The sequence below is a fragment of the Cervus elaphus genome, chromosome 5 (genome assembly GCF_910594005.1).
Source record: "Cervus elaphus chromosome 5, mCerEla1.1, whole genome shotgun sequence".
Lineage (NCBI taxonomy): Eukaryota > Metazoa > Chordata > Mammalia > Artiodactyla > Cervidae > Cervus > Cervus elaphus.
In genome coordinates, this window is record NC_057819.1 from 112745256 (window position 1) to 112751951 (window position 6696).

Below are 6696 nucleotides of genomic sequence, written 5' to 3' on the forward strand. Positions count from 1 at the left end.
TCTCCACCATGTAGCTCTCCAAACTTTTTTCTTTGGAATTTATTAAAGGTATGTGTTTATGTTCTCATTTTTAGCCTTTTCATGTTTATTGCTTCATGCTTTTTGTTTAGCAAAGACCATTACAAAGCACATAATTTGAATATGTGCCCCGGAATTCTATAACCATACAGGTGGTAATGTAATTATTTCTCCATCCAATTCAAACTTCTCTGTGCCATCCAGCAAGAGAAGATACAATTGTGGTTTCCATGGATATTCTTGAAGGTGGGATTGTTAGTTTCCCCATCATGCTAATGCTTAGTCTCTCAGTTGTGTCTGATTCTTTGCAATCCCATGAACTGTAGCCCTCCAGGCTCTTCTGTCCCTTGGGTTTCCCAGGCAAGAATACTGGAGTGGATTGCCATTACCCCATGGTGCATTGCAAATCTCTCCCCAGTAACTGCAATGTTTGTTCTGGAATGGGCTTCCCTGAAAGCTCAGTTGGTAAAGAATCCATCTGCAATGCAGGAGACTCTGGTTCTATTCCTGGGTTGGGAAGACCTGCTGGAGTAACAGGCAAGTTTGACCTTGGAGTACAGAATGAAGCAAGGCAAAGGCTAACAGAGTTATGCAAAGAGAACGCACTGGTCATAGCAAACACCCTCTTCCAACAACACAAGAGAAGATTCTACACATGGACATCACCAGATGGTCAATACTGAAATCAGATTGATTATATTCTTTGCAGCCAAAGATGGAGAAGCTCTATACAGTCAGTAAAAACAAGTCCGGGAGCTGACTGGTTCAGATCATGAACTCCTTATTGCCAAATTCAGACTTAAACTGAAGAAGGTAGGGAAAACCACTAGGCCATTCAGGTATGACCTAAATCAAATCCCTTACAATTATACAGTGGAAGTGACAAATAGATTCAAGGAATTCGATCTGATACAGACTGCCTGAAGAACTATGGATGGAGGTTCGTGACATTGTGCAGGAGGCAGTGACCAAGACCATCCCCAAGAAAAACAAATGCAAAAAGGCAAAATGGTTGTCTGAGGAGGTCTTACAAATAGCTGAGAAAAGGAGAGAGGCTAAAGGCAAAGGATAAAAGGAAAGATATATCCATCTGAATGCAGAGTTCCAAAGAATAGCAAGGAGAGATAAGAAAGCCTTCCTCAGTGATCAATACAAAGAAATAGAGGAAAATAATAGAATGGGAAAGACTAGAGATCTCTTCAAGAAAATTAGAGATACCAAGGGAACATTTCATGCAAAGATGGGCACAACAAAGGAGAGAAACATTAGCAGAAGATAATAAGAAGAGGTGGCAAAAATACACAGAAGAACTATACAAAAAAGATCTTCATGACCCAGTTAATCATGATGGTGTGATCACTCACGTAGAGCCAGACGTCCTGGAAGGTGAAGTCAAGTGGGGCTTAAGAAGCATCACCATGAACAAAGCTAGTGGAAGTGATGGAATTCCAGTTGAGCTATTTCAAATCCTAAAAGGTGATGCTGTGAAAGTGCTGCAATCAACATGCCAGCAAATTTGGAAAACTTAGCAGTGGCCACGGGACTGGAAAAGGTCGGTTTTCATTCCAGTCCCAAAGAAAGGCAATGCCAAAGAATGCTCAAACTACCACATAATTGCACTTATCTCACACGCTAGCAAAATAATACTCAAAATTCTCCAAGCCAGGCTTCAACAGTATGTGAACCCAGAACTTCCAGATGTTCAAGCTGGATTTAGAAAAGGCAGAGGAACCAGAGATAAAATGGCCAACATTCATTGGATCATCGAGAAGGCAAGAGAGTTCCAGAAAAACATCTATTTCTGCTTTATTGACTACACTAAAGACTTTGACTGTGTGGATCACAACAAATTGTGGAAAATTTTTAAAGAGATGGGAATGCCAGACCACCTTACCTGCCTCCTGAGAAATCTGTATGTGCAGGTCAAGAAGCAACAGTTAGAACCAGCCATGAAACAACAGATTGGTTCCAAATTGGGAAAGGAGTACGTCAAGGAGGTATATTGTCACTCTGCTTATTTAACTTATATGCAGAGTACATCAAGTGAAATGCTGGGCTGGATGAAGCACAAGCTGGAATCAGATTGCTGGGAGAAATATCAGTAACCTCAGATATGCAGATGACACCACCCTTATGGCAGAAAGTGTAGTAGAACTAAAGAGCCTCTTAAAAGTGAAAGAGGAGAGTGAAAAAGTTGGCTGAAAACTCAACATTCAAAAAGCTAAGATCATGGCATCTGGTCCCATCACTTCATGGCAAATAGATGAGGAAACAATGGAAACAGTGACAGACTTTATTTTCTTGGGTGCCAAAATCACTGCAGATGGTGACTGCAGCCAAGAAATTAAAAGACGCTTCTTGGAAGAAAAACTACGACCAATCTAGACAGCATATTAAAAAGCAGAGACATTACTTTGCCAACAAAGCATCTAGTCAAGCTATGGTTTTTTCAGTAGTCATGTATGGATGTGAGAGTTGGACCATAAAGATAAAGAAAGCTGAGCACCGAAGAATTGGTGCTTTTGAACTGTGGTCTTGGAGAAGACTCTTGAGAGTCCCTTGGACTTCAAGGAGATCAAACCACTCAATCCTGAAGGAAATCAATCATGAACATTCATTGGAGGGATTGATGCTGAAGCTGAAGTTTCAATACTTTGGCCACCTGATGCAAAGAACTGACTCCTTGGAAAATACCCTGATGCTGGGGGAGGTTGAAGGCAGGAGGAGAAGGGGACGACAGAGGATGAGATAGTTGGATGGCATCATTGACTTGATGGACATGTGTTTGAGTAAGCTCCGGGAGTTGGTGATGGACAGGGAAGCCTGGCATGCTGCAGTCCATGGGGTCACAAAGAGTTGGACACAACTGAGATACTGAACTGAACTTTCATGCTTCCACAGAGCATGTATTGAAAGCAAGGAATTCCTCCCATTCACTTGTTAAATTAACACTGTGATTTTGCACAATTATGAAAGACCTGTCTACTCTGTCAGAAGGGAGTTTTGTGCACTATACGAAATGTTATTACCAAAAGCTGCAGCCCGGGGAAAAGATGTGCTAGTCTGTCTTGTGGCCCCTGTTTCAGACCTTGGGAAGCTACTGTCGAGGTTCAGTATCATCACATGATTACAGTGTGGAGCATGGCTGCTGAGGACAAGACAGTGGGCTCACCCGTATCTGCTCATCCTCCTGTGTCATACCTCTCAGCAGGTCTCTAAGTTCTCTGTCCATACGCTCTCCTGCAGTTTATAGTTGTAGCCATCAAAGCAAAACAAAGATGGATACATGTGGACAAAGAGCTTCAGGATCTTTGGAAATCTTGCTGTGTGTTGCATCAGGAAAAGTAATTCCAGTTTCCCACCACTTTGGTAACTATAGGTTTGTTTTCTACATCCATGACTCTACTTATGTTTTGCAAATAAGTTCATTTGCCCCCCCCCCTTTTTTTTCAAGATTCCATACATAAGTGATAGCATATAGTATTTGTCTTTCTCTTTTGACTTACTTCACTTACTATGATAATCTTTAGGTCCATCCATATTGCTGCAAATGGCATTATTTTGCTCTTTTCTTACTACTGAGTAATATTCCAATGTATGTATGTACATCTTCTTAATCCATCCCTCTGTTGATGGACGTTTAGGTTGCTCCCATGTCCTGGCTATTGTAAATAGTGCTGCATGTATCTTTTTGAATTATGATTTTCTCCAGGTACATGCCCAGGTGTGGGATAGCTGGGTCATATGGTAGCTCTATTTTTAGTTTTTTAAGAAACTTTTATTCTGTTCTCTTTAGTGGCTGCACCAATTTACAGTTCCACTAACAGTGTAGGGCAGTTTCCCTTTTCTCCATACTCTCTCCAGAGTTTATTATTTGTAGACCTTTTTTTTTAATTTGTTTAAAGCAGTTGTTAACATTTAATGCATCTCCTACCATGTGGCTTCAAGCTACTAGGACACATGCCCTACTCACGTCCTTAACCTTCCCAGCTCTTCTACTGAAGAATTTAACCTTCTCCATGACAGGCTGCTTTAGGATCTTTCCCTTGCTCAGAACTTTGTATTTAGTAGCCCAACTGCGCCGCATTGACGACAGGAGCAGCTCCTCTTGTCCTTGGCAGTGTTTATACCCATGTCTGTTCACTGACCAAAGTCCACAATTTATCAAGGTTGACATCTGGGCAGAAGTTCTGGTTCCTCTTTTTTTTGTTTGGCTGCACAGTATGTGGGGTCTCAGTTCCCCAACCAGGGATCCAACCCATACTCCCTACACTGGATGCTCAGAGTCCCAACCACACTGGATCACCCTCAACTTCAGGGAAGTTCTGCTCTAGTTCCTCTTTAAGTGGTAATGCCTCATACCAGCTTGCCCAAAGTATCCTGGGTGATATTTGTTGAAGTTGAGCCTGTGGTGATGAATGCCACCAGCACTGTCCCAGCCTCCTGGGTACTTCTGGTGTTTGCTGATGTAGCCGAGGCTATGGCTCATGTGGCCCCTACGTTTCCAGGCCTTCTTAGTCTGATGGCTGTAGATTTTTAAAAAACATATTTATTCGATTGCACTTGGTCTTAGTTGTGGCATGTGGGATCTAGATCCCCAACCAAGGATCAAATTCGGGACCCCTGCAATGGGAGCATGCCTGTCGCGTCTTAGCCACTGGACCGCCAGGGAAATCCTGGCTGTAGATTTTTTGATGATGACTCTTCTGACTAGTGTGATACCTCATTGTAGCTTCTGTTTTAATTTGGCTGTGCCGGGTCTTCACTGTGGTATGCAGGATCTTTAGTCTTGGCATAATGGGCTCTTAGTTAGGGCATGCAGACTCTAATTCCCTGACCAAGGATGGATACCAGGTCCTTGCATTGGGATCGTGGAGTTTTAACCACTGGCCCACCAGGGAAGTCCTCTGCATTGTAGATTTTTTTTTAAAAAATTTGCCATTTTTTAAAAAAAGAAATTTTAAATTAGTTTATTTTTGGCTATGCTGGGTCTTGGTTGCTGTCAAGGACTGAATTCACTTGAAGTCTTTTTAGTTAGCAAGTACATTAATGATCAGGAGAGAACTTTTGGTTTCTGAAGGGAAACATTTCTGATGTTTTTTCTTCCCAAAGGTTTATATGCCTTTCTCCCACTTTCCCACGATTCATTTTATAAGCAAATGTATACACACCAGACAGGGATTTCACCTTTAATTTGCAACTTGCTTTCTTCACTTAGCAATGCCCTAAATATCTTTTCAAGTCAAATAATCTGCATGACTTTTTTTTTTTTTAATCTTTTGGTTGTATGCCATGTGGGATCTCAGTTCCTTGACCAGGGATTGAACCTACACCCCCTGCACTGGAATGAGTTTTTTTTTTTTTTTTCAATTTGCCATGGTCTTTGCTGCTGTGCCGGCTTTCTCTAATTGCAGTGAGTGGGGTTATTCTTCATTGTGGTTCGTGGGCTTCTCATTCCAGTGGCTTCTGCTATTGCAGAGCGTGAACTCTAGGTACTCAGGCTTCAGTAGTTGCAGCACATGGACTCAGTAGTTGCAGCTCGAGGGCTCTAGAGCTCAGGCTCAGTAGTTCTGGCGCACGGGCTTTGTTGCCCCACGGCATGTGGAATCTTCCCAGACCAGGGATGGAACCTGAATCCCCTGCCTTGGCAGGCGGATTCTTAATCCATTACGCCACCAGGTAAGTGCTCGGAGTCTTAACCACTGGACTTCCAGGGAAGTCCCTGCATGATCGTTTGGTGAGCACTTGGTATTCCTCATTGTACCATAATTTGTTTTACTAGATGTCTCTTGTTGGACATTTAGGTTACTTTCAGTTTTATTATTATAGAAACTTTAATAGGGCACCTTTGTATGTAACATTTTTTGTGTGATATTAGAGATTTACATGTAGCTGTGAAAAATAAAGATTGATTGTACACTTTGCCTCCATGTGTGTATGTGCTCAGTGGTGTCTGCCTCTTTGCTATCCCATGGACTGTAGCCTGTCAGCCTCCTCTGTCCACGGAATTTTCTAGACAAGATATGGTGTGGGTTGCCATTTCCTACTCCAGGGGATCTTCCCGACCTAGAGATTAAACACTTTGCCTACTTTCCCCCATGGAAGCATTTTGTAAAATTATGTTGTAACCAAGACATTGATATTTCTTGCGTTACTTAAACTCTCCTTTGTATTTACATCGATTTTCACACGTCCCCTTCTCCTAAATTTCTTAAGGTGATAACTGCTGGGACAAAGAGCTTGACCTTTTTGTCCAGGTTCCGATAAAAGGGCTCATTTTCCATTCTTTGTCAATGCCACCCTTGGGGATGTGTTTAGGATGGTTATCCCTCTGTAACTTTCCTTCTAGTACTTCTTCAATTAAAAAAAAAAAAATTATGGCTGTACTGGGTCTTCATTGCTACTTTTGGGTTTTCTCTAGTTGAGGCAAGCAGGAGCTACTCATTGCAGTGGCTTCTCTTGTTGTGGAGAACAAGCTCTAGGTGGGTGGGCTTCAGAGTTGTGGTGCAGGGGCTTAGTTGCTCCGTGGCATGTGGGATCTTCCTGGACCAGGGATCGAACTCAGGTCCCCTGCACTGGCAGGTAGATTTTCTAACCACTGGACCACCAGGTAAGTCCCTTCAGTTTTGTTTTTGATAGTTAAGAGTCTATGTGAAGAATTTCCCTGGTGGTCCAGTG

General features: G+C 42.4%; 1 pseudogene; it reads right to left on the reverse strand.

Annotated features, from left to right (window-relative positions):
• Positions 1-3961: 3961 nt before the first annotated feature.
• LOC122693237 lies at positions 3962-4555 on the reverse strand (annotated as a pseudogene).
• Positions 4556-6696: the final 2141 nt, after the last annotated feature.